The 27808-nt window shown below is 42.8% G+C and overlaps 1 long non-coding RNA gene across 1 annotated transcript in view; it reads left to right on the plus strand.

Annotated features, from left to right (window-relative positions):
* Nucleotides 1–6713: 6713 nt before the first annotated feature.
* LOC146870340 (uncharacterized) overlaps nt 6714–27808 on the plus strand; it is a 283437-nt gene continuing 262342 nt past the window's right edge. The window contains exons 1-2 of the long non-coding RNA XR_014959378.1: nt 6714–6869; nt 23693–23860. This is a non-coding gene — a long non-coding RNA (uncharacterized LOC146870340). The remainder of the gene's footprint in view (nt 6870–23692; nt 23861–27808) is intronic.

Genomic DNA, 27808 nt, shown 5'->3' on the forward strand with positions numbered 1-27808 from the left:
GGTAATTATTCTGGGGGAAGCCTCACCCTCCATCTCATCACCAGATTTATCAGCAATGGTGGTAGATCTATCTACCAGTTTGGCTCGATCAAGTGCTCTCTTAAGTACCCATTTCGGGTAACCTCTCTCTGTGAACCGAGTGATGATGTTGTTACTCTCAAGTACATATACCTCTTCTGTGTTGCAGTTCCTTTTTGCTCTCAGCAGCTCACCATAAGGGATACTCCATTTGAGAGTATCCGGGTGGCTGCTGAGAGCATGCAGGATGCTGTTACCTGCTGTGCTTTTCCTAAACAGGGAGGTGTGTATTTTGTTCTGCCTTACTTCAAGCTTCACATCTAAATATTCAGCATAGATATTGCTGATATTCCCGCTGAGTTTGATGTTATACTCGTTGTCGTTGAGTTTCTCAATGAACTCCTTAGCCTCCCGCTCTGTCCCCCTCCAGATAATGAACAAGTCGTCGATGTAGCGAAGCCACAACGCCACCAGTCCAAAATCAGAGATGAGATCCGGATGGGATCGAACAGTCTCCTCCCAGCTCCCCATGAAAAGATTGGCGAAGCTGGGAGCAAAGCACGAACCCATCGCGGTACCGGTAGTTTGGCGAAACAGAGACCCATCAAACATGAATATATTGTTCAGCAGACAGAATTCTGTCATGTCTATGATCATTGAAGTATGATCACGGAGTCTGATGGGCCTCTCCCTCAAATAATGCTTACACGCCTCCAAACCTTGCTGGTGATTGATGATGGTATAGAGGCTGTGTACATCGAGTGTGATCATGAGGAGCTCACTGTTCCATGTGAAGTTATCGATTTTCTTGAGGAAGTCCTTGGTGTCACGTATGTAACTCGGAAGAGTCACAACATACTCCCTTAAAAAATGATCTATGTACTTGGAGATACATTCTGTCACACTGCCTCTGGAGGACACAATAGGTCTCCCTGGGGGCATTTTGGGGTCCTTATGTATCTTCGGAAGAAGATACAGGACAGGGAGGGTAGGGAAATCCCTTTTCAGATACCCATATTCTTCCCAAGTCAAAATGCCCTTGTTTTTCCAGCTTTCCAGAAGATCCCAGATGGCCAGAATGCTATCGTTGTACCTATCTGTACTGACTTTTTCATAAAATTTGTCATCACTCAGCTGTCTGCAAGCTTCGTTGATGTATTGTGCACGATCTAAAATGACAATATTGCCCCCTTTGTCCGCAGGGCGGATAATGATGTTTTTGTCTTCCATCAACGATTTGAGGGCCTGTCTCTGCTTGAATGAAAGGTTAAAGTCCCTTTTGTATTGGTTACTTTGACTCTTGAATCTGAATTCGTTGAGTGCTTTGCTGACACATTCATGGAATGTGTCAATGTTGTCGTGTGCTGTCATGGGCAGAAAATTGGACTTAGGTTTGAAGTGAGTAACTGTGGATGCATCAGTGGTGATGTCAAGTTCGACCAACATTTGTGTAGTAGTGACATCTTGCTCATTGTTACCATTCCCTTGCTCTAAGGAGATCATGGTGTTCAGTGTGTCAATGTCATCAATGTTAAGATCTTTATTACTATCCAATGGGGTCACCCGTGCTGTACACATGTTGGTGTTCCCTTTGAGTTTGTGCCACTTGTTAAGTTTGAGTTTACGCACGTATTTAAAAAGATCTATCCTGGTGTTGGTGTAATTAGAGGGAAAGGACGGACAAAACGAGAGGCCTAGGCATAGGGTTCTCTTTTCAGTGTAACTTACAACTCTAGAAGACAGGTTGATGATAGTCATGTTGATCATTGTGTTGTCCATCAATAGTTCTTTCTGGCGCGTGTTTTGGCATTTCCCATTGCGCCACGGCCCCTGCCTCCTCTGCCAACGTTGCCTGATTCTTGCTCTCCGGTTGCTCCGTGTCCTCTTCCTCGGCCTCGTCCCCTCCCTCTTTGTCCCCTCGTTTTTGGCACTGGTGTTTCTCTCGTAGTCTGTTTTCCCCTTCTCAGAGTTCGATACTCGTCTAAAAAAGTAACCTGTCGGTTACTTCTTACAGTTACTGGCAAGCTGCTCGCAGAGACGTCTGATTCGCTTCCGCTGGTTGTAGCGGTCTCCTCCGTGGGGATCTCATTGTTGTTGTCCACATCGTCCTTGTCATTGTCCTCTTGATTATAAAGATGATCGTATTTGTGGCTGAAAGTTAAAATTCTCCCACTGTCGTAATCATTATAATCACGAATCATCTTCCTTTGTTTGCGCGCTCTTATCTCATCCTCATGTCTTTTGAGGCGTTCTTTATGAAAAAAAAATATTTCTAATATATGTATAGCTAAAAATTTATGGAAGAAGACATGGGCAAATAAGTGTCTAAATACAGTATTAGCATCAGCAGAGGATTGCGGTCGCGTGAGTTATAGTTGCCTGCACTAACTATAACGGGGGAATTTCATTGGTTTTTTATCAGTAAAATTTCCGCTAACTATAACATGTCTGAAACCTATGGTTTTTTCAGTGAATATATATATATATATATATATATATATATATATATATATATATATATATTAACAGTGGTAAATTTTACAAATAAATCTCTCATGGATACTGAAATTAAAGTACTAAGACTGGGACTTACATTCTGTCCAAGCAATCACCTGGAATATACTCAAACCAGAATTGACCTTTTCAGCTTTATACGTAAGCTGAAATTACATAACTATTTTAAACTGAGGTCGAACATTAGGGATCCTAAAATTGGGTCACTAAGAATGACAGTCACTGATATATTAACGGGTAAAGACTTGCCAGCAATTGAACTTCTGGAAGACCTCAGATTAGAATGTAAGGGCAATCTGGATGCCACTGACAACATGGCAGAAAGAGCTAGGAGAGTAGGCATTGAACAAGAGAGGGAAGAGAGTCCATTCAAGCCTACATCCCTTTTCAATCCTCAAATGCCACTAGATGCCATTGATGTCTTTTCGGAGGCCATGATCAATGATTTATTAAAATTCAGGTAAAAAAAGACTGGGCACCGAATAAGAAGTAACTTAACAATCACAGAAAAGACAGCATTGCAAAATCTAATGAAGGATATGTCAATAATAATCAAACCTTCTGACAAAGGTGGTAACGTAGTCCTTCAAACCAGGGAACGTTACTGCAAAGAGGCCCTACGCCAACTTTTGGATCAAAAACACTATGAAAAAACAACCAGTGATGTTTATCAAAACAGCATCAAATTGTATGATGAACTAATCCGCAAGTGGTATGATAAATCCATGTTGGGGACGGAAGAACATATGTTTCTTCGCAGAACAATCCGGTGGTACCCACCTTTTACCATATCCCGAAACTACACAAGGACAGTGTGGATCCCCCGGGCAGACCGATTGTCTCGTCCTTAAACAGTTTGACAGAACATCTATCAATGTTTATTGACCATTCTTATTTTCTTTTGTGATACAACTTCAATCTTATTTCAAAGACACTAAAGATTTTTTTAACAAAGTTTCAAAGATAACATGGGAGCCTACTTATCTATTAATGGTACTAGATATTACAAGCGTATATACTTGTATAGATCATAAGCATGGTATAAAGGCTGCACAGTTCTATCTGGAGAAACGTCAGCTACGTTATCTGGAACATAATCAAATGTTGATAGAGTTTTTGGAGTTTTGTCTCACGAACAACATCTTCTTGTTTGAGAATCAATATTTCAGACAAAGATCTGGTACGGCGATGGGCACCTGCTTTGCCCCCAGTTATGCGAACTTGTTCGTTGGCTGGTGGGAGGAGCGGGTGCCCAAAACCTATATAGGTCAGAGTAGTGGCAAAGTGGTGGAGTGGTATCGATATATCGATGACTTGTTCATTGTGTGGCAAGGGACAATGGATTCGGCTCTTGGATATGTCGATGCCCTCAACAAAAACAATCTTAATCTACACTTCTTGGGAACAGTGAGTCCAGTGGCAGTGGACTACCTGGATCTGAGGGTGTTTGTAGAGGATGGAAATATACATACGGCATTATACCGCAAATCTACAGCGGGTAATTCCACATTGTTTGCCACCAGTAATCATCCACCTAAACTCATTCAGAGTATTCCATACGGCGAACTTGTCAGATTAAAGAGAAATAGTACTAGAGAGAAGGACTTTGAGGCGGCTGCCACAGAGTGTATTGCCAGATTCACTGTGAGGGGGTACGAATCGGTAGCCCTAGAAAAAACTTTGCAGAAGGTGCGAGGGATTCCAAGAGACAGACTATTAACAGATAAACAGAAACTGACTGAGAAGGACAATAAGGGCAAATTCCGGATGGTCACCCCTTATTCTTCAGAGGCTAACCATCTGAAACATATGCTTAAAAAAAATTGGCACATTTTGAAAACAGATAGTGTCATCTGTGACGACATTCCGGCCTATCCTTTAGTAACTTTTAAGAAAGCAAGGTCTCTACGGGATATGATGGTAAGAAGCCATCTAGAGAAAGTACCAGAAAGAATGAACACTCTAAAAGAAATGAAGGGATTTTTTCCCTGTAGTAGGTGTAAATCTTGCTCTAACAGCAGAAGGGTTCTATCTTACAAGATACCAGACACAAGGAAAACAAAAGAAATAGCCAAGTTTATAACCTGCAGTAAACCGTATGCGGTATACTGCTTGGTATGTCCATGCGGGCTACGCTAAATAGGTAGCACTATACATCAATTGAAAATCAGGATACCATCAAAGTGATAGAAATCAATTACAATATTTTGGCTTAGACCACGGGTACTCATAGTACGGCCCGCGGGCCGCTGGCGGCCCGCCTGGCCTTCATCGGCGGCCCGCGGACCCTTGCATACACATTCATACAGTATGCAAATTCCTTCCTGTAAACAGAGAAGATGGCCGCAGGAGCATACGTAGTGAATGCGTATTCAATATGTATTCACAACGTTTGCTCCTGCGACCATCTTCTCTGCTTATCTTGCCTCTGATTGGCCTGGGCCGCTGAGACGTGACGTGACGTCACACACGGCACCCGGCGCGAAGCACAAGCCCTTTAAAAGTCAGCTGTAACTAGCGCTTTCACAGCTGACTTTTAAAGGACCTTTGAAGAAGCTTCCAGCGTCCGTGGCGACGTCGACCTCCTTGCAGCCCGCAGCCCCGGGGAGAATCTTCATTGCAGCCGGAAAAACTCCGATATCACTCAAGCTGCAGGTAAGTGTATGTAACCGCTTCTGTTTTGTGTTTCTATGCCCGCCGTCTTTTCTGGATGTGATTGAGGGAGAACAAGTAGAAGAGCTCTTTTTCAATGGATGCAATCGTTCCTGTCTTTGCCTTTCATTGCTTTCTTGCCCAAATTTGTTTAAAGATGGGCACGCCATTAGCTGGGTATAAGATTGTAGGCAAGGCATGGTTGGAGAGCGTGCAGAATGATCTCCTTGCACCTTTCAGGTATCTTGGCTGTGGAATTATGTGATATTACAGGTAGATAGATCTCCGGATACCCTGCTGTGTGCATCTATGTGTCACGGAAAGTTACTTTGGTATCCATGGCCCTGTGTGTGCGCAGGTTTGGGAAGGCAGGACATTGAGAGCTTTGCAGAAGACTCCGATGCTGCTGAGGTCGGGTGTAACAGACTCCGATGCAGTACCAAAGCTCAGATACCGAGCAGCATTGGAGAGGCACAGCGGGATGGGACTGAAGGTGACTGAGCGGGAGGGGCTGACGCTTCAGGAGCAAGGGCATCTATTCAGCCCTGAATCACGCTGTCTGCAATTTAGAGGGGCCTCACACATTCCTTTTCTGCCCAGGGCCCCAAACATCCTAGAGCAGGCCCTGATTACCCCGAGGCAGCACGTGTTTACCTTCACAGAGCTTAATTACTGTCACTAAATTGTAAGCAAACCTCGGTTCTTCAAACATGCAGTCTATAATGTAATTTAAAAAAAAGAAATGGCACAATCACACCCACACTGATAAACAAACTATTGTGTATCTGTTGTGACAACTCACTGCACACAGGAAGCAGAATGTTAGCCGTGTGAGGTTCACAAAGTGATAGCAACCGAATCTATGGGCTCCATAAAGCCTATATGTATCTATATGTGACTGTGTGGCTTTAATATGCAGGCGTGTGCCCCACAGATAATGCAAACACTCACTGTACTGGAGACTAAATGTATCCCCTGACCATCCTGTGTATGGCATACTGACCATCTGTCTGCAAACATTGCGTAATTTGTTGTTCTGTAATTACATGAAAAATCAGGAAAATAACCCCAAATTATGCGAAAAACTTCCTTAAAAACACAAAAGCTGCAGGTAAGTTTTTAATTAGATGTGATTCAATGTGTGTGAGATTAATGTGCTTTGAAGAGAAATTGTGATGATGTGTAATTTCTTTCCAGTAATTGTAAATGTATTGTAATTGTATGTTTGGCAACTTGCAAACTAGTATCTAGAATGCTGACATTTTATATAGGCAAACCTTAATAAAATCCTTTTCTGAGAACTGACTTGAAATGAATGTTACTCATTCTATCTGCTGTTTTGCTAGTTACTTTTCCCTGCCCGGGATCTAAGTGCAATAGTCGGGATACGATATTTGTCTTTTCTGGACGGTCACCCTGTAACAGACAGCGCTGCCTCATGTTGTGAAAGGGGAAGTTGCTGCAGCATAACAGAATGGAACATTGCCTGCTTTAATGCTTCTTCTCGTCCACCGCAGCGTCTTCTCGCCCAAAGCCTCTTCTCTGCCTGAGGCCCCTTCTTCGCCACTTGGATTAGGCCAGCAGCAGCTCCATCACCACATCTGCCTTCATCTTCACGACCAGCTTGATTTCCATCACCCTGCAACACCAGCTCCCCCCGCAGGTTGATCTTTGCACCCCGAGAGGTAAGCACAGCATCCTATTTTAGTAGGCAATGTGATGGTCCTTACTTTCCCGGACTCTTTCACCCTGCGCCTTTTCTCAAGTCTCACCATCTCTCTTTCTCCCCACCTGTCTCAGATGCCATTGTAATAATGTTAGATCAAAACAGGAACTCGCATATGAGAAATAGGAGTGGTGTCACAGACGTTACTTGCAGTAATATTAGTGAGCAGCTGCTGTGTTACAATATTGAAAACACTATTACTAGCCATGATTACAAAATGTAAACACTGTTTTTTTTTTAACTAATAGGACATCTCTCATTTCTTTGTGAAGTGAATTGTCCTTGATTGATGGGTGCATTTTGGTTGATCCTGTTTTGAGGTAGCTTTGTGGGAGACGTTGAATGTTTTATGGATTAAAGTCGTGGCAGCTTTGCCTTGCATCCTTGTTTTTACTTTCAGCTAGCTGGAGATATTTAAGAATGCAGCAAATCAGCTGGCATAGACGGCAAAGTTGAGCTACAATGTTTTGTTAAAATTGTCACATCAAGCAGCAGATGATGTATTATGTGTCAGATATGGCAGGGCCCACTGCAGGGGCCTGTGTTCTACCTCATGGTCACAGGTTCAAATCCTGGCGGGTCGTGCCTTTCATCCATCTGAGGTCGATAAAATGAGTTGGGTAGCAATAAACATCTGTTATTCAGCGCCAAGATACCTATGGGTGAACTTGTGCTTATATATATGTGTGTGTGCATGCTATTTGTTTCAAATCCCTATTGAGTGACACATTTCCTGCATAAACCACTGGCTTTAGGAGAGCCTCCTGTTTTTCATTTACAGGTTTACCCATTACTTTGTATGTTTAAACAAAACATTACTTTGGTGTTGCTCACAGATCTGTTGCGAGAAGTGGTGTTGGTCCATCGGTCGTGACGTGGTGTCTGTCCATCGGTCGTGGGGCGTGTCGGTCCATCGGTCGTGTCGGTCCATCGGTCGTGTCGGCCCATCAGTCGTGGGGTGGTGTCGGTCCATTGGTCGTCCGGTGGAAAATCAGATTCGTGGTCCTTGTTACTTTTTGCATAGTAACAAACTAGCTGGAAAGCTCTGCAATGGCCTACAGCCCAGTTTCCAAGCCCTGCAAACGACCCAGATCGATACAGAGCGAACGCAGGACCTTCCAGGAAGCATGGGAAGAAGAGTACTTGTTTGTAGAATGCCCAAAAGAAAAAGCCACCTGTTTGCTTTGCAAAGAGAAAGTAAATGTTCTGAAGAGGTATAACCTGGAACGGCACTACAAAACGCGGCACTCTGGATACACTGTGAACTTCCCACTGAACTCAAAACTGCGATCTGCAAAACTGGCATCGTTGAAGCAAGCTCTTTTTTCCGAGCAGAAGATCTTCCTTTGCCAGATGAAGGAATCTGAGGTTGTAACAGAAGCGTCTTTCAAAATATGCTACTTGCTTGCCAAACATAAAAAAACATTCTCAGATGCAGAGCTTGTGAAGCAATGTTTCCTTTCAGCAGCCGAAATTTTATTTGACAATTACACTAAGAAGGCCAGCATTTTAAAGGAAATCGGTGCATTGCAGCTATCGGATTCCACGTGTGCACGCAGAATAGAGGCAATGGGACAAAACATCCAGGAGCAGGTGATCAATGCAGTGAGAGAGTCGCCGTTCTTCAGCATTGCCATGGATGAGTCCACAGACATAGGCGATGTTGCCCAGTTATTAGTTTGGGTGAGGTATCTGGACCAATCGCTTCATCCCAAAGAAGAGCTCCTGTGCCTTTTACCACTGAAAGGGCACACAAGAGGAGAAGATATAGGACAGACTGTGATAGACTACCACTGCATTATTCACCAGGAAGTATTGTGTGGAAAATTCAAGCGTGGAGAACTGAATAATGTCCTAAAAGGTGCAGTGAAAATTGTTAATTTTATCCGTGCCAAAGCTCTCAACCATAGACTTTTTAAAGCAATGCTGCAGGAATCTGAAGCAGAATATACCGACGTCTTGATGCACACTGACGTGCGTTGTCTAAGCAAAGGGAAGGTTCTGGAGCGGTTCATCGCATTGCTTCCTGAAATTGAACTCTTTGTGAACAGTAGAGGCCAATCGTTCCCAGAACTAACGGATGTGAAATGGCTTGTTATGCTCCATTTTCTTTCAGATATTTTCACACATTTTAATGCTCTTAATTTGACCCTGCAAGGTAAAAAACAGCTTGTGTGCTCCCTCATGAATGGTATTTATGCTTTTGAAAGTAAGCTTGTGCTATTCAAAGAACAACTGGATGATAGTGACTTCACCCACTTCCCAAAACTCTTAGCTGTGATGCAGAGGTTTCCAGATGCACAAGAAATTCTGTCAAACCTAGACCTTGGTGCATGTCTTGAGGAAATTTCTGGGGAGATCAAACGACGATTTGCTCAATTCAGAGCCCTCACCCCTCTGTTCAGGCTGGTTGAAAACCCCTGGATGGTGAGTGCACGAAATCTTGACGTTGTTGCCCTTATTGGCATGGAAAGGGCTCAAGCAGAAATAGAGCTCATTGACATGCAGCACAATTCAGCCCTCAAAGCATCTTTTTTGGGGCAAGCACCCAAAGAATTCTGGAAAATTGTGCCCCCTGACAAGTTTCCTCTTCTTTTTACAGTGGCCCAGAAGGTAATTTGTATGTTTGGGTCAACATATGCTTGCGAATGTTCATTTTCCACAATGGGACTGTTAAAGAGCAAACTCAAAAATAAACTTACAGACATACATCTGGAGCAGCTTTTAAGGCTTGCCGGTTCCAACTTGGTACCTGATTACAGAAAACTAATCAGTGACATGAAATGTAAAATAAGTTCGTAGTGTTTGTCTTTAACATATCTATTTTTGGGACTCTGAAGCCTGTGCTGCACTGGGCATGTGCTGAATATCCGGTTACTGCAAATTGCCATGCAATCCCACTTAAGATTGCTATTGTCTGCTAATAAAAAAACATTATATACATGTGCTCCATGTAGTTACATCTGCTTTGGAAATACAGCATTGTCTAGTAATGTTTTGAAACGGCAGTGATTTTTTCTCCCCCTATAGCCCCGCCCCACTGACCCCGCCCCCAATGACCCCGCCCCCAATGACCCCGCCCCCACCAGTGCGGCCCTCGGCCAGAAACCACACTGTAAATTTGGCCCCCGAGAGAAAGTTTGTGAGTACCCATGGCTTAGACTGTGTTCCAATAAATGTCCGTGGGGGAAATAGACTACGTAAGTTACGGAGACTAGAATCAAGATATATCATAGATTTGCTCACATAATGTCCAAGAGGATTGAACAGTGGGGAAGAATTAGCCGTTCATTTAGGCTCTTAGTTCATATTAGCTTCAGTGGATACATGAATTTCTTGAGTTAATAAATATCAGAATGTAGATTGTTTTTTGAACTCTTGATGACAATATATGTGATTCGAAATGTATAGCGTGTAAATATGGAGTTCGATAGGAAGAGACGTATGCCGATCCACGGCTAGATTAAGTATGACGTTTTGTGGTACAATACAGAATAGCCGAATCACGGCTTAATTAGTGACAATTTGATCTACAAATATTATTTTATATTATAATCATGTAAAGCAGGAAGCATATTGTCAATGAATTTCCATGAGAACTGTATATGCACACACAACTTCAAAATGGCACTCACGTTAGTAAGAGAGTGTTTGTCCCTTCTAGATTTTAGTGCTCCATTACAATGCTTTTTAAACATGCCTCCTCCGATGTGTCATGAACACCGAAGAAGGCTTTTCGCCGAAATGCGTTTGTTTGTTGTTGGTTGCTGAATTAAAAGACTTTCAAGCGCCCCCCCCCCGAGAGTGCGGTATTTCTTTACAACTGAAGAAATCGAGCGAAAATATATATATATATATATATATATATATATATATATATTCACTGAAAAAACCATAGGTTTCAGACATGTTATAGTTAGCGGAAATTTTACTGATAAAAAACCAATGAAATTCCCCTGTTATAGTTAGTGCAGGCAACTATAACTCACGCGACCGCAATCTTCTGCTGATGACATATGTGTCTTTATGAAAAAAAAATATTTCTAATATATGTATAGCTAAAAATTTATGGAAGAAGACATGGGCAAATAAGTGTCTAAATACAGTATTAGCATCAGCAGAGGATTGCGGTCGCGTGAGTTATAGTTGCCTGCACTAACTATAACGGGGGAATTTCATTGGTTTTTTATCAGTAAAATTTCCGCTAACTATAACATGTCTGAAACCTATGGTTTTTTCAGTGAATATATATATATATATATATATATATATATATATATATATATATATATTATCTACTGGCGGTCGCCAGTAGATAGTTATAGTTAGGACCACGTTTCCATAGGAAATCCGCAACATTCTATTTTGAATAACTTTGGCGCCGGTAGATGAATCCTCGCGAATTTCTCAAAATAGGTGGGGCGCTACGCTCCGCTCCTACCCTGAAAGTCTCGGGGGGATTCGTCAAGCGGGGGCTGAGATAAAAGGGGGGTCCCAAAACGCGTTTTTCCCATGCATTTTTCCATAGGACCTTTAGACAGAGCTACAGCCCGAACGGCTGAACAGAATTACTAGAAATTTGGCAGAGAGGTAGTCCCTAGGTCAAGGAAGTGCCTTTTGTAGGTTTGGTGTAAATCTGTTCAGTAGATCCTGAGAAAATAGCATTTAAAAGCATATATATATGTGGGCGGAGCCTAACCACACATCTCATCCTGAGATCTGATTGGCTGTCAGCACTTCATCCAAGAAGTGTTGGCAGCCATCTTGGGACCAATATACATGATAGCACCTCATTAAAAAGCATTGCAGTTAATAGAAGGTTTTAAGACTTTAGTTACATTATAAATCATTTGTTGATGGTACCATACTCATTTTAGGAATTGTGGTATGTTCTAAGGTGATTTCACCATGTGAAAAAGCCTTCTGCTGGGATATCATGATTGAGAGAAAAATATTTTCTCATGCTTTTACCACAGAGGTTTGGAAGGTGATCTATAGGCTAAACTGAGAGCTTATTTTCTGTAAATTCACATTATCTTTCTCAGTCATGTGAGAATGAAGTCTGACATTCTCAGTAAAACATGTACATCCAACAAGGGCAGAGACTGTCAGTTGATTCCTTTGTGTTCTACTGCAGCTTCCCAGAGTGTTCCAAAGAACTACTAGAGCGCTAACAGTCCTACTTATGATAAACGTATGGCACACCTGAAGCCATCTTGCTTGGATTAAAGTGGTAACTCTTAAAACATTTAATTTAAAAAGGAACAAAATGAGGGGGTTCATTTTTCAATAAAAAGTATGATTAGTGCTGCAGAAAGAAAAATTAGGGCACATTTTGAGTGACTTCTCAAATCCTCTTCTATTTCATTAAAAAATTCTGACATGCAGACTGAAACATGCACTTTCAATACCAGCAGCAGTTTTCCCTGGTGAGCAGTAGCTTTACTACAGTGATCTAATGAGCAAAAAGAATGCTAACATTCTGAATTTATGGCAAATGTGTGACACATCTGAATGCCTTCTTGATGGAATCAAAGTAAAAAACTGAAAGTATTTCCTACTGAGGAGACTGCAGTAAATGAGGAAATTAGGAAACTTCATAACAAATAAGTCTCCCAAGATGGCCACCAGAGACAAAAGAGCCCAAATGTAGCCCAAATATCACCCAGATGTAGCCCAAGTATAGCCCAATGACAGAATGTCCCAGAATGTTCTTAAAAACAACTAGAGCGCTTACTGTCTTCATTATGACAAAAGTATGGCACACCTGAAGCCATCTTGATTGGAATAAACTGGTAACACTTAAAACATTTAATTTAAAAAGGAACACAATGAGGAGGTTCATTTTGCCATAGAAATTATGATTAAAGCTGAAGAAAGAAAATGAGGGCACATTTTGAGTGACTTCTCAAATCCTCTTCTATTTCATTAAAAAAATTCTGACATGCAGACTGAAACATGCACTTTTAATACCAGGAGCAGACTTCCATGGTGCAGTAGTTTTACTACAATGATCTAATGAGCAACTAGAGTGCTAACATTCAGAATTTATGGCAAATGTGTGACATATCTGAATACCTTCATGATGGAATCAAAGTAAAAAACTGAAAGCATTTCCTACTGAGGAGACTGCAGTACATGAGGAAATTAGGAAACTTCATAACAAATAAATCTCCCAAGATGGCCACCGGAGACAAAAGAGCCCAAATGTAGCCCAAAATCACCCAGATGTAGCCCAAATATAGCCCAATGACAGAAGTGTGCAAAACACTTATTATTTTGTGTTTTTGCAGTGTTATATAGTGCAGACTTGTCAGGTATTGGAGTGCTTTACATGAGCATTGGTTACATCACACAAGAACACATTCATTTTGGTTGTAGACATGGGGAAACTAAGTGATTTGACCAGAATCACAGAATGTCGAGCTGAAGCAGAAACTTCAACCTGGTTCCCCAGTTGCAAAGTCTGCAGTTCTGGAAGTAACACCACATCATCTCCCCTAAGTGCAACATTTAATCAAGTGGTCAACTGGATAAAAAAACATAAAGATAACAAATAATTTAAAAGTGCTTTGTCGCTATTTGAAAACTCAGAAAATATGTCCTTATTTTAGCCTTTTAGAGCACTAACCATAATTTTGATGCCAATAAGACCCTCTCATATATGTAATTTCTAAAGGAAATGCTCTAGGTATTACAGTTTTGATTACATCAAGATGATGTCAGGCGTTCCACACTTTTGTGATAAATATAGAATGTTAGCAATCTAGTTGTTCATTAGGATACTGTTGAGAGGCAGAGGCCAGGGGCACGGACTCTGAAAATTGAAGGCAGGTAGGAGGGTGCAAAGGCAACAATTTAACCACACTGAGCAGGCAGGAAGGGCCGTGGAAGCACAACAGACTATGGAGGGCAGTGGAAAGGGGGGCAGGGGCAACAAACCAACAATACAGGACTTGCAAGAGAGGCTGTTGGAGGCAAGATCTATTACGGGTCAAGGAAGCTAGGGGCGGTCCCCAGATCCCCGGGAGCCACCACAGAACTGAGCAGGAGAGTGAGTCAGGGACAAAAGGGGCACCTTAATTTGAGCCGGGGTGCCTAGGAACGCTTGCTCCAAAAATGAAGAAAACAGACATATGAGACATGGAATTGGAGGCAGAATACAATGGCAGTTTAATGAGAAGATGCAACTTCAAAGAAACCGCAGAATAGAGACATAAAGTACAAAATACAGAATCCAGATAATCATACAGCTGTCATGATATTCTCTGTATCTCAATTAATGTACTGACAGAGAGAGAGAGAAAACACATCTATAAATGCATCATGAGAAACAAGTTACACCAAGGAAAATGTTACCTAGGAACACTCACGTTTACTCTTAGAGCAAGCATTCCTGCAATTACAATACAAAATCTTTTAAATGCTAAAGTAAAGAGAACAATGGTTAAACATAACATGACATTTCATATAGGTAAAATAGAATAAGATACTTCAAGCAAAGCAGAGCAAGACATTTTAAGCAAAGGAAGACAAGAGCTCCCAGCTCTTGGGGAAAACCTGCACTGCCTGTTAACCTACATACAGACGGCGAGGTAGTCCGTCGATATCTGTGGGTGCTCCCTTTTTATATCATTTTGTGGGCTCCTTTGCACGCTACATCTACCTACGTATGCTACCCAAAAGCTTCGTCTGCAGATTTTACCAGACATTTCGTCATTTACCCACTTAATGCTGACAATGGACTGGGTGAAAAGGTCAGTCTCTCAGGCCAATCGCTTATCGTAAGTTCCATAGAGCAAGCAGAAAATAATGGGTATTGTACGGGAATTCAATATATTCATGTATAAAATCTCCTCAGTTCTCCTAACCTGACGCTCTGCGGTTGCCACTTCCTTAAAAGCGGGAAACCTGCCCAGGAAGCAAGTACCAGTCCAGGATGCAGCCTACTGTATGTCGACAGCTTCAGGGGGATGTTGAACTTTGATACCGAGCACGGAGCACTCGGGTAGGGTGGGGGCTACTGGTTTGGAGCAGAAGGCCTCGCAGACCTGCCTTCAGACTGCTATACACTAAAATTGCAGAGCTATGGTCAATTTAACAAAGAGGCCTACATATTGAACAGAAGGGCCTACACAGGGGTTTTATACTGGCTGAGTGGTAAGGATGTCTCAGGATAATTATATAGCAACACAGGACCCGCTGGTCAATTTAATACGGCCTACAAATGCAGCTGGCAGGGCAAGGACAAGGGTCTCATACTTCAGGTGTGGACAGAACGGGCCAGGGGCCCCCTGTGATACAAAATCTACCCTCCTTCAAGCCTGTGGCAATGTAATAGACCATTGTGGGCAGAAGGAAGAGGCAATGGTAGTACAACCATACATGCCAACAGACCCGATTCAGCCAGGAAACGTCCAATGTTTTTAAGCTCAAATGGGCTTTATTTGATCTGTCTCCTGTCTACAATATCCTCTTTTTCAATGTAACTCAAAGGGGAAAATCAATACCCCAGTTTTTTTTCAAAATCTCCCTCTTACCAAGTTCAAAATGTTCGCAAGTATGGTACATTGGATCATGGAAGGAAATGGGATAGGGACATGGACTTGGATAACAGAGGACAGGAGGGACATGGAGAGGTGCACCAAACTGACCCTGCAGGGCAGGCATCAGGGTTTGCAGCAGCACAATACACCACACGGGTGTGCAGCACAACAATCCATAGAAAGCAAGAGGGAGGGGACAGGACTATGCACATGGACAACAGAGAACAGAGGGGCAAGAGGCAATGGTAGCTAGCTGACCATAATGGACAGACAGGAGAGAAAGCTGCAGCATAACAGACCATAAAGGGCAGGAGGGACGGATCAGGGGCATTACAATGGAACAGACAAGCCAGGAGGGAGGGAGTAGGGCTGGGGGCAAGGGGGCAGGGCAGGAGCAGCAAGATAGCCATGGAGGTCAGGCAGGATGGGCACTAGAAGCAAGACACACCATGAAGAGCAACAGTGAGACTGTGATGGCATACACACAGACCATGGAGGGAAGGTGGGAGGGGGTCAGGGGCAGCTAACTGACCACACAGGGAAGGTGGGAGGGGCCATGGCAGCACAGAAGACCATGCATGGCAAGTGGGAGGGTTAGTGGCAGCACAATGGCTATGATGGGCAAGAAAGAGGGTGGAGGGGCATGCACAAAGGACGATGGAGGATAGAAGGGAGGGTCAGGACCTGTGCACAGACAAGAAAGTTCAGGGGAAGGGACCTCACAACAGACCACACGGGGCAGGCAGGAGGAGCAGCTGCAGCACAACAGACCAGGGAGGGCAGAAGGATGTGGCAGTACAATGGACCATGTAGGACAGGAGGAAGAGGATAGGGGCATGGCATGTGGACAGGCAGGGTGGAGGTGACAGGGACAGGTTACAGTCATCTGACAATGCTAGGCAGGTGGGAGTGGAGTGGCAGCTCAACAGAACACTCAGAGTAGATAGGAGTGGCAGGTCCATGGGACATGGTGGGCAAAAAAGATGGAGCAGGGGCATGCACAAAGACATCGGAGGGCAGGGGGAAGGAGAATAGGGGCAGCAAGCTAAGCACAGAGTTTAAGCAGGAGGTCAATGATGGGGCATAGAATTGGGCAATGGAGGGCAGGAGGAGTGGACTGGTGCATCATACTGAGGGCAGTGGCAGCACATCAGACAATGCATGGCAGGAGGGAGGAGGCTAGTCCATGGATTCACACAACAGAGGATAGGGAGGAAGGGGATGGGGCAGCAAGCTAACTGTTCAGAGAAGGCGGGTATTAGGAACTTTATTGTTTTTAAAACATTGTGTCTGTGCGAACTACTTAAAATATGAACAAGTATGCAGCATAATCTCACTTTTATTCAGGAAGAAGAGGACGTTTGTGACTGTGACTCCGGGCTCACTTGGCAGAAACACCCCCTGACCCTCCACCCCCTATCGCAAAATGTAATGCCCGTGAAAAGGGTAGGTGAACACAGTGTTATATAGAACATAGTCCTGAGAGCACGATTGAAAATGAAAACTAGATATAGTGTATGGTATAAACTATGCACCAAAAAGTGTGATATAAGATGAACCAGGCGTGAAATATAATATGCAATACATTGTGCGCAATGACAGATTCATTGGAGTGCGCGAGATAGCACAGGCACTAGCGCGTGCTATGCGATATGCGCCTTGGAGTGTAATATGCACAGGGCAGTGTTGTGTAACCTAACTAGTCTCTAAAGTTGTAATATAAAATATGTGCTGGGGAGTGTAAGGTTGCATATGCACTGTGAGAAAGATATGGATCCCAGATTGTAATATGTATGGCATAGCGCTGTGCTTTATAACATAGGCTCTGTGGCGCTTACTGGAGGTACCTAGTGGTATAGTTTGACCCTAGGGACCCTTAGGATTCAAGGGGACTTAATCTCTCAACTTAGAACAGCCACAGGGCGCGTTTACACAGTGGTGAAGGGAGGGGACGGGGCCTGAGGTGACATGTGCAAACACGCACTATGGCACGTTTTAAATTGGGGATATAATTTCCCTTCAATACTGAGGGCCCCTGGGGGCTAACTAGCCCACCAAGTGCTTCCAGTAAGCGCCACTGAGCTGCATTGCAGAGAGGTGGTCCAGGCCGTGCCACTTTTTACACCTCTCTGCAACGCAGCTCTGTGGCACTTACTGGAGGTACCTAGTGGGCTAGTTGGACCCCAGGGACCCTCAGGATTCAAATGAACTTAATCTCCCAACTAAAAACGGACACAGGGCGTGTTTACACAGTGGTGAAGGGAGGGGACGGGACCTGAGTTAACGTGTGCAAAAACGCCCTGTGGCCTGTTTTAAGAGGTAGTTTTAATCCCCATGCCCTCTTATATACTAGGGGCTTACAGAGGAGGTCATGCTAATCACAGGGGGACCCCAACGCATAATGTTCCCTAGTGTATGTAGGTGTTTTCACTGTATTCTAAGTGTCTTTTAACATAGCACTGGCTCTAGGACTGGTTAGTCAGGCTCAGTTACCACCAGTATCCGTCTGAAAAAGTTGAGGGTACAGGATGATTTTGCAACAAGGCTTCTTTCTGCTCTTCTTTTTGTTCTTTCTGCACGTTATCCTCTTCCTGCACTTATCTTCGTATTTGAGGACTTCTGTTGCTTCTTTCTGCACTTCTTTTGTTTCTTTCTGTGCATTTTTCTTCTTTCTTCACATGTCCTATCTCTGTAGGCATAGTTAGAAATTAGCATTTAAAAAACCTTTGAAATTCACAGAAAAAACCATAGGTTTCAGGCACGTTATAGTTAGGAATTAGCATTTAAAAAACCTCAGAAATTCACTGAAAAAACCATAGGTGAATGTGTGTTTTTCTGAAAATTAAATATGTTTTATATATGTATATCTCAAGGTCGATGGAAGAATAAATGGGTATATAAGTGTCTAAATGGATGATTTGTTTTTGAAAAATTGATTGTGTAACTGACTGATTAAGTGTATCATAGTGAATACATGGCTTAGTGAGTAATGTTTAAATATGTAAATATCTGTATCAGTCTCTCACTTTGTGTATAAGTGGCTGCATGGGTTGGTGAGTAGCTACATGGGTGTCTATATAGGTTATTAGTTGGTTTTTTGAGTATCAGTCTGAGTGTCTGCATGGTTCGGTGGGGGGTATTACGTAGTGCATAGGTGCATGAATGAGTGACTCACTGTTTGTATGTGTTGAACACAGCATGTGTGCAGGACTGTATGGGTGGATGAGTGTGTGTATGGGTGTGTTAGTGAGTGAATGACTGTCTCAGTAGTGTCTTTATGAGTAACTACATATGTTTTAAACTAGTATATGTGACTATTGGTGTATATATGTGAGTATATGTGAGAGTGAGAGATTGAAAGAGTTCCTGTATGAATAAGTATGTGTTTCTATAAGTGATTGTTTAAAAGACTAAGTATGTGTAAGTTTCCGTAGAAGTAAGTATGGTGGTGTGTGTATAACTGTATATGCAAGTAAATGTATGTTTGATTCTTTATTAGCATGAGTGACTATGTGTGTGAGTAACTCTATGGATGAGTGGCATTGTGTAACAGGATGTATAGGTGTATGAGTACATATGATGAGTGAGTACATGTATGAGTGACTGTATAGGACTGTTGGTGAATGAGTGGATGTGTATGTGGATCTTAGAATTACTGAAGAGGTTGTTGTAACTGGTATTGGTATGTCCATTGTTTTGAAAATTTTAGTCTCTATTTTTGAATGTGTGTATCAAAGGTTATATTAGGGTGAGAGGAGGTCTGCCACTCTATCACAAGGATGATGTCATCAGTGATGTCATCAGTGATGTCATTTGAGATGTCATCAGTGATGTCATGAGTGATGTCACTGACCATGTCATGAGTGATGTAATATGTGACGTCATCAGCAGTGCATTGTGGGCGCCCGAGTTATAGTTAGCTGAACTAACTATAACGGGGGAATTTCAATGGTTTTGTACAAGTGAAAAGTCCAGCTAACTATAACACCCCTGAAACCTATGGTTTTTTCAGTGAATATATATATATATATATATATATATATATATATATATATATATATATATATATATATATTAACAGTGGTAAATTTTACAAATAAATCTCTCATGGATACTGAAATTAAAGTACTAAGACTGGGACTTACATTCTGTCCAAGCAATCACCTGGAATATACTCAAACCAGAATTGACCTTTTCAGCTTTATACGTAAGCTGAAATTACATAACTATTTTAAACTGAGGTCGAACATTAGGGATCCTAAAATTGGGTCACTAAGAATGACAGTCACTGATATATTAACGGGTAAAGACTTGCCAGCAATTGAACTTCTGGAAGACCTCAGATTAGAATGTAAGGGCAATCTGGATGCCACTGACAACATGGCAGAAAGAGCTAGGAGAGTAGGCATTGAACAAGAGAGGGAAGAGAGTCCATTCAAGCCTACATCCCTTTTCAATCCTCAAATGCCACTAGATGCCATTGATGTCTTTTCGGAGGCCATGATCAATGATTTATTAAAATTCAGGTAAAAAAAGACTGGGCACCGAATAAGAAGTAACTTAACAATCACAGAAAAGACAGCATTGCAAAATCTAATGAAGGATATGTCAATAATAATCAAACCTTCTGACAAAGGTGGTAACGTAGTCCTTCAAACCAGGGAACGTTACTGCAAAGAGGCCCTACGCCAACTTTTGGATCAAAAACACTATGAAAAAACAACCAGTGATGTTTATCAAAACAGCATCAAATTGTATGATGAACTAATCCGCAAGTGGTATGATAAATCCATGTTGGGGACGGAAGAACATATGTTTCTTCGCAGAACAATCCGGTGGTACCCACCTTTTACCATATCCCGAAACTACACAAGGACAGTGTGGATCCCCCGGGCAGACCGATTGTCTCGTCCTTAAACAGTTTGACAGAACATCTATCAATGTTTATTGACCATTTCTTATTTTCTTTTGTGATACAACTTCAATCTTATTTCAAAGACACTAAAGATTTTTTTAACAAAGTTTCAAAGATAACATGGGAGCCTACTTATCTATTAATGGTACTAGATATTACAAGCGTATATACTTGTATAGATCATAAGCATGGTATAAAGGCTGCACAGTTCTATCTGGAGAAACGTCAGCTACGTTATCTGGAACATAATCAAATGTTGATAGAGTTTTTGGAGTTTTGTCTCACGAACAACATCTTCTTGTTTGAGAATCAATATTTCAGACAAAGATCTGGTACGGCGATGGGCACCTGCTTTGCCCCCAGTTATGCGAACTTGTTCGTTGGCTGGTGGGAGGAGCGGGTGCCCAAAACCTATATAGGTCAGAGTAGTGGCAAAGTGGTGGAGTGGTATCGATATATCGATGACTTGTTCATTGTGTGGCAAGGGACAATGGATTCGGCTCTTGGATATGTCGATGCCCTCAACAAAAACAATCTTAATCTACACTTCTTGGGAACAGTGAGTCCAGTGGCAGTGGACTACCTGGATCTGAGGGTGTTTGTAGAGGATGGAAATATACATACGGCATTATACCGCAAATCTACAGCGGGTAATTCCACATTGTTTGCCACCAGTAATCATCCACCTAAACTCATTCAGAGTATTCCATACGGCGAACTTGTCAGATTAAAGAGAAATAGTACTAGAGAGAAGGACTTTGAGGCGGCTGCCACAGAGTGTATTGCCAGATTCACTGTGAGGGGGTACGAATCGGTAGCCCTAGAAAAAACTTTGCAGAAGGTGCGAGGGATTCCAAGAGACAGACTATTAACAGATAAACAGAAACTGACTGAGAAGGACAATAAGGGCAAATTCCGGATGGTCACCCCTTATTCTTCAGAGGCTAACCATCTGAAACATATGCTTAAAAAAAATTGGCACATTTTGAAAACAGATAGTGTCATCTGTGACGACATTCCGGCCTATCCTTTAGTAACTTTTAAGAAAGCAAGGTCTCTACGGGATATGATGGTAAGAAGCCATCTAGAGAAAGTACCAGAAAGAATGAACACTCTAAAAGAAATGAAGGGATTTTTTCCCTGTAGTAGGTGTAAATCTTGCTCTAACAGCAGAAGGGTTCTATCTTACAAGATACCAGACACAAGGAAAACAAAAGAAATAGCCAAGTTTATAACCTGCAGTAAACCGTATGCGGTATACTGCTTGGTATGTCCATGCGGGCTACGCTAAATAGGTAGCACTATACATCAATTGAAAATCAGGATACCATCAAAGTGATAGAAATCAATTACAATATTTTGGCTTAGACCACGGGTACTCATAGTACGGCCCGCGGGCCGCTGGCGGCCCGCCTGGCCTTCATCGGCGGCCCGCGGACCCTTGCATACACATTCATACAGTATGCAAATTCCTTCCTGTAAACAGAGAAGATGGCCGCAGGAGCATACGTAGTGAATGCGTATTCAATACGTATTCACAACGTTTGCTCCTGCGACCATCTTCTCTGCTTATCTTGCCTCTGATTGGCCTGGGCCGCTGAGACGTGACGTGACGTCACACACGGCACCCGGCGCGAAGCACAAGCCCTTTAAAAGTCAGCTGTAACTAGCGCTTTCACAGCTGACTTTTAAAGGACCTTTGAAGAAGCTTCCAGCGTCCGTGGCGACGTCGACCTCCTTGCAGCCCGCAGCCCCGGGGAGAATCTTCATTGCAGCCGGAAAAACTCCGATATCACTCAAGCTGCAGGTAAGTGTATGTAACCGCTTCTGTTTTGTGTTTCTATGCCCGCCGTCTTTTCTGGATGTGATTGAGGGAGAACAAGTAGAAGAGCTCTTTTTCAATGGATGCAATCGTTCCTGTCTTTGCCTTTCATTGCTTTCTTGCCCAAATTTGTTTAAAGATGGGCACGCCATTAGCTGGGTATAAGATTGTAGGCAAGGCATGGTTGGAGAGCGTGCAGAATGATCTCCTTGCACCTTTCAGGTATCTTGGCTGTGGAATTATGTGATATTACAGGTAGATAGATCTCCGGATACCCTGCTGTGTGCATCTATGTGTCACGGAAAGTTACTTTGGTATCCATGGCCCTGTGTGTGCGCAGGTTTGGGAAGGCAGGACATTGAGAGCTTTGCAGAAGACTCCGATGCTGCTGAGGTCGGGTGTAACAGACTCCGATGCAGTACCAAAGCTCAGATACCGAGCAGCATTGGAGAGGCACAGCGGGATGGGACTGAAGGTGACTGAGCGGGAGGGGCTGACGCTTCAGGAGCAAGGGCATCTATTCAGCCCTGAATCACGCTGTCTGCAATTTAGAGGGGCCTCACACATTCCTTTTCTGCCCAGGGCCCCAAACATCCTAGAGCAGGCCCTGATTACCCCGAGGCAGCACGTGTTTACCTTCACAGAGCTTAATTACTGTCACTAAATTGTAAGCAAACCTCGGTTCTTCAAACATGCAGTCTATAATGTAATTTAAAAAAAAGAAATGGCACAATCACACCCACACTGATAAACAAACTATTGTGTATCTGTTGTGACAACTCACTGCACACAGGAAGCAGAATGTTAGCCGTGTGAGGTTCACAAAGTGATAGCAACCGAATCTATGGGCTCCATAAAGCCTATATGTATCTATATGTGACTGTGTGGCTTTAATATGCAGGCGTGTGCCCCACAGATAATGCAAACACTCACTGTACTGGAGACTAAATGTATCCCCTGACCATCCTGTGTATGGCATACTGACCATCTGTCTGCAAACATTGCGTAATTTGTTGTTCTGTAATTACATGAAAAATCAGGAAAATAACCCCAAATTATGCGAAAAACTTCCTTAAAAACACAAAAGCTGCAGGTAAGTTTTTAATTAGATGTGATTCAATGTGTGTGAGATTAATGTGCTTTGAAGAGAAATTGTGATGATGTGTAATTTCTTTCCAGTAATTGTAAATGTATTGTAATTGTATGTTTGGCAACTTGCAAACTAGTATCTAGAATGCTGACATTTTATATAGGCAAACCTTAATAAAATCCTTTTCTGAGAACTGACTTGAAATGAATGTTACTCATTCTATCTGCTGTTTTGCTAGTTACTTTTCCCTGCCCGGGATCTAAGTGCAATAGTCCGTATACGATATTTGTCTTTTCTGGACGGTCACCCTGTAACAGACAGCGCTGCCTCATGTTGTGAAAGGGGAAGTTGCTGCAGCATAACAGAATGGAACATTGCCTGCTTTAATGCTTCTTCTCGTCCACCGCAGCGTCTTCTCGCCCAAAGCCTCTTCTCTGCCTGAGGCCCCTTCTTCGCCACTTGGATTAGGCCAGCAGCAGCTCCATCACCACATCTGCCTTCATCTTCACGACCAGCTTGATTTCCATCACCCTGCAACACCAGCTCCCCCCGCAGGTTGATCTTTGCACCCCGAGAGGTAAGCACAGCATCCTATTTTAGTAGGCAATGTGATGGTCCTTACTTTCCCGGACTCTTTCACCCTGCGCCTTTTCTCAAGTCTCACCATCTCTCTTTCTCCCCACCTGTCTCAGATGCCATTGTAATAATGTTAGATCAAAACAGGAACTCGCATATGAGAAATAGGAGTGGTGTCACAGACGTTACTTGCAGTAATATTAGTGAGCAGCTGCTGTGTTACAATATTGAAAACACTATTACTAGCCATGATTACAAAATGTAAACACTGTTTTTTTTTTAACTAATAGGACATCTCTCATTTCTTTGTGAAGTGAATTGTCCTTGATTGATGGGTGCATTTTGGTTGATCCTGTTTTGAGGTAGCTTTGTGGGAGACGTTGAATGTTTTATGGATTAAAGTCGTGGCAGCTTTGCCTTGCATCCTTGTTTTTACTTTCAGCTAGCTGGAGATATTTAAGAATGCAGCAAATCAGCTGGCATAGACGGCAAAGTTGAGCTACAATGTTTTGTTAAAATTGTCACATCAAGCAGCAGATGATGTATTATGTGTCAGATATGGCAGGGCCCACTGCAGGGGCCTGTGTTCTACCTCATGGTCACAGGTTCAAATCCTGGCGGGTCGTGCCTTTCATCCATCTGAGGTCGATAAAATGAGTTGGGTAGCAATAAACATCTGTTATTCAGCGCCAAGATACCTATGGGTGAACTTGTGCTTATATATATGTGTGTGTGCATGCTATTTGTTTCAAATCCCTATTGAGTGACACATTTCCTGCATAAACCACTGGCTTTAGGAGAGCCTCCTGTTTTTCATTTACAGGTTTACCCATTACTTTGTATGTTTAAACAAAACATTACTTTGGTGTTGCTCACAGATCTGTTGCGAGAAGTGGTGTTGGTCCATCGGTCGTGACGTGGTGTCTGTCCATCGGTCGTGGGGCGTGTCGGTCCATCGGTCGTGTCGGTCCATCGGTCGTGTCGGCCCATCAGTCGTGGGGTGGTGTCGGTCCATTGGTCGTCCGGTGGAAAATCAGATTCGTGGTCCTTGTTACTTTTTGCATAGTAACAAACTAGCTGGAAAGCTCTGCAATGGCCTACAGCCCAGTTTCCAAGCCCTGCAAACGACCCAGATCGATACAGAGCGAACGCAGGACCTTCCAGGAAGCATGGGAAGAAGAGTACTTGTTTGTAGAATGCCCAAAAGAAAAAGCCACCTGTTTGCTTTGCAAAGAGAAAGTAAATGTTCTGAAGAGGTATAACCTGGAACGGCACTACAAAACGCGGCACTCTGGATACACTGTGAACTTCCCACTGAACTCAAAACTGCGATCTGCAAAACTGGCATCGTTGAAGCAAGCTCTTTTTTCCGAGCAGAAGATCTTCCTTTGCCAGATGAAGGAATCTGAGGTTGTAACAGAAGCGTCTTTCAAAATATGCTACTTGCTTGCCAAACATAAAAAAACATTCTCAGATGCAGAGCTTGTGAAGCAATGTTTCCTTTCAGCAGCCGAAATTTTATTTGACAATTACACTAAGAAGGCCAGCATTTTAAAGGAAATCGGTGCATTGCAGCTATCGGATTCCACGTGTGCACGCAGAATAGAGGCAATGGGACAAAACATCCAGGAGCAGGTGATCAATGCAGTGAGAGAGTCGCCGTTCTTCAGCATTGCCATGGATGAGTCCACAGACATAGGCGATGTTGCCCAGTTATTAGTTTGGGTGAGGTATCTGGACCAATCGCTTCATCCCAAAGAAGAGCTCCTGTGCCTTTTACCACTGAAAGGGCACACAAGAGGAGAAGATATAGGACAGACTGTGATAGACTACCACTGCATTATTCACCAGGAAGTATTGTGTGGAAAATTCAAGCGTGGAGAACTGAATAATGTCTTAAAAGGTGCAGTGAAAATTGTTAATTTTATCCGTGCCAAAGCTCTCAACCATAGACCTTTTAAAGCAATGCTGCAGGAATCTGAAGCAGAATATACCGACGTCTTGATGCACACTGACGTGCGTTGGCTAAGCAAAGGGAAGGTTCTGGAGCGGTTCATCGCATTGCTTCCTGAAATTGAACTCTTTGTGAACAGTAGAGGCCAATCGTTCCCAGAACTAACGGATGTGAAATGGCTTGTTATGCTCCATTTTCTTTCAGATATTTTCACACATTTTAATGCTCTTAATTTGACCCTGCAAGGTAAAAAACAGCTTGTGTGCTCCCTCATGAATGGTATTTATGCTTTTGAAAGTAAGCTTGTGCTATTCAAAGAACAACTGGATGATAGTGACTTCACCCACTTCCCAAAACTCTTAGCTGTGATGCAGAGGTTTCCAGATGCACAAGAAATTCTGTCAAACCTAGACCTTGGTGCATGTCTTGAGGAAATTTCTGGGGAGATCAAACGACGATTTGCTCAATTCAGAGCCCTCACCCCTCTGTTCAGGCTGGTTGAAAACCCCTGGATGGTGAGTGCACGAAATCTTGACGTTGTTGCCCTTATTGGCATGGAAAGGGCTCAAGCAGAAATAGAGCTCATTGACATGCAGCACAATTCAGCCCTCAAAGCATCTTTTTTGGGGCAAGCACCCAAAGAATTCTGGAAAATTGTGCCCCCTGACAAGTTTCCTCTTCTTTTTACAGTGGCCCAGAAGGTAATTTGTATGTTTGGGTCAACATATGCTTGCGAATGTTCATTTTCCACAATGGGACTGTTAAAGAGCAAACTCAAAAATAAACTTACAGACATACATCTGGAGCAGCTTTTAAGGCTTGCCGGTTCCAACTTGGTACCTGATTACAGAAAACTAATCAGTGACATGAAATGTAAAATAAGTTCGTAGTGTTTGTCTTTAACATATCTATTTTTGGGACTCTGAAGCCTGTGCTGCACTGGGCATGTGCTGAATATCCGGTTACTGCAAATTGCCATGCAATCCCACTTAAGATTGCTATTGTCTGCTAATAAAAAAACATTATATACATGTGCTCCATGTAGTTACATCTGCTTTGGAAATACAGCACTGTCTAGTAATGTTTTGAAACGGCAGTGATTTTTTCTCCCCCTATAGCCCCGCCCCACTGACCCCGCCCCCAATGACCCCGCCCCCAATGACCCCGCCCCCACCAGTGCGGCCCTCGGCCAGAAACCACACTGTAAATTTGGCCCCCGAGAGAAAGTTTGTGAGTACCCATGGCTTAGACTGTGTTCCAATAAATGTCCGTGGGGGAAATAGACTACGTAAGTTACGGAGACTAGAATCAAGATATATCATAGATTTGCTCACATAATGTCCAAGAGGATTGAACAGTGGGGAAGAATTAGCCGTTCATTTAGGCTCTTAGTTCATATTAGCTTCAGTGGATACATGAATTTCTTGAGTTAATAAATATCAGAATGTAGATTGTTTTTTGAACTCTTGATGACAATATATGTGATTCGAAATGTATAGCGTGTAAATATGGAGTTCGATAGGAAGAGACGTATGCCGATCCACGGCTAGATTAAGTATGACGTTTTGTGGTACAATACAGAATAGCCGAATCACGGCTTAATTAGTGACAATTTGATCTACAAATATTATTTTATATTATAATCATGTAAAGCAGGAAGCATATTGTCAATGAATTTCCATGAGAACTGTATATGCACACACAACTTCAAAATGGCACTCACGTTAGTAAGAGAGTGTTTGTCCCTTCTAGATTTTAGTGCTCCATTACAATGCTTTTTAAACATGCCTCCTCCGATGTGTCATGAACACCGAAGAAGGCTTTTCGCCGAAATGCGTTTGTTTGTTGTTGGTTGCTGAATTAAAAGACTTTCAAGCGCCCCCCCCCCGAGAGTGCGGTATTTCTTTACAACTGAAGAAATCGAGCGAAAATATATATATATATATATATATATATATATATATATATTCACTGAAAAAACCATAGGTTTCAGGG

Source organism: Triturus cristatus, chromosome 1_1 (genome assembly GCF_964204655.1).
Source record: "Triturus cristatus chromosome 1_1, aTriCri1.1, whole genome shotgun sequence".
Taxonomy (NCBI): domain Eukaryota; kingdom Metazoa; phylum Chordata; class Amphibia; order Caudata; family Salamandridae; genus Triturus; species Triturus cristatus.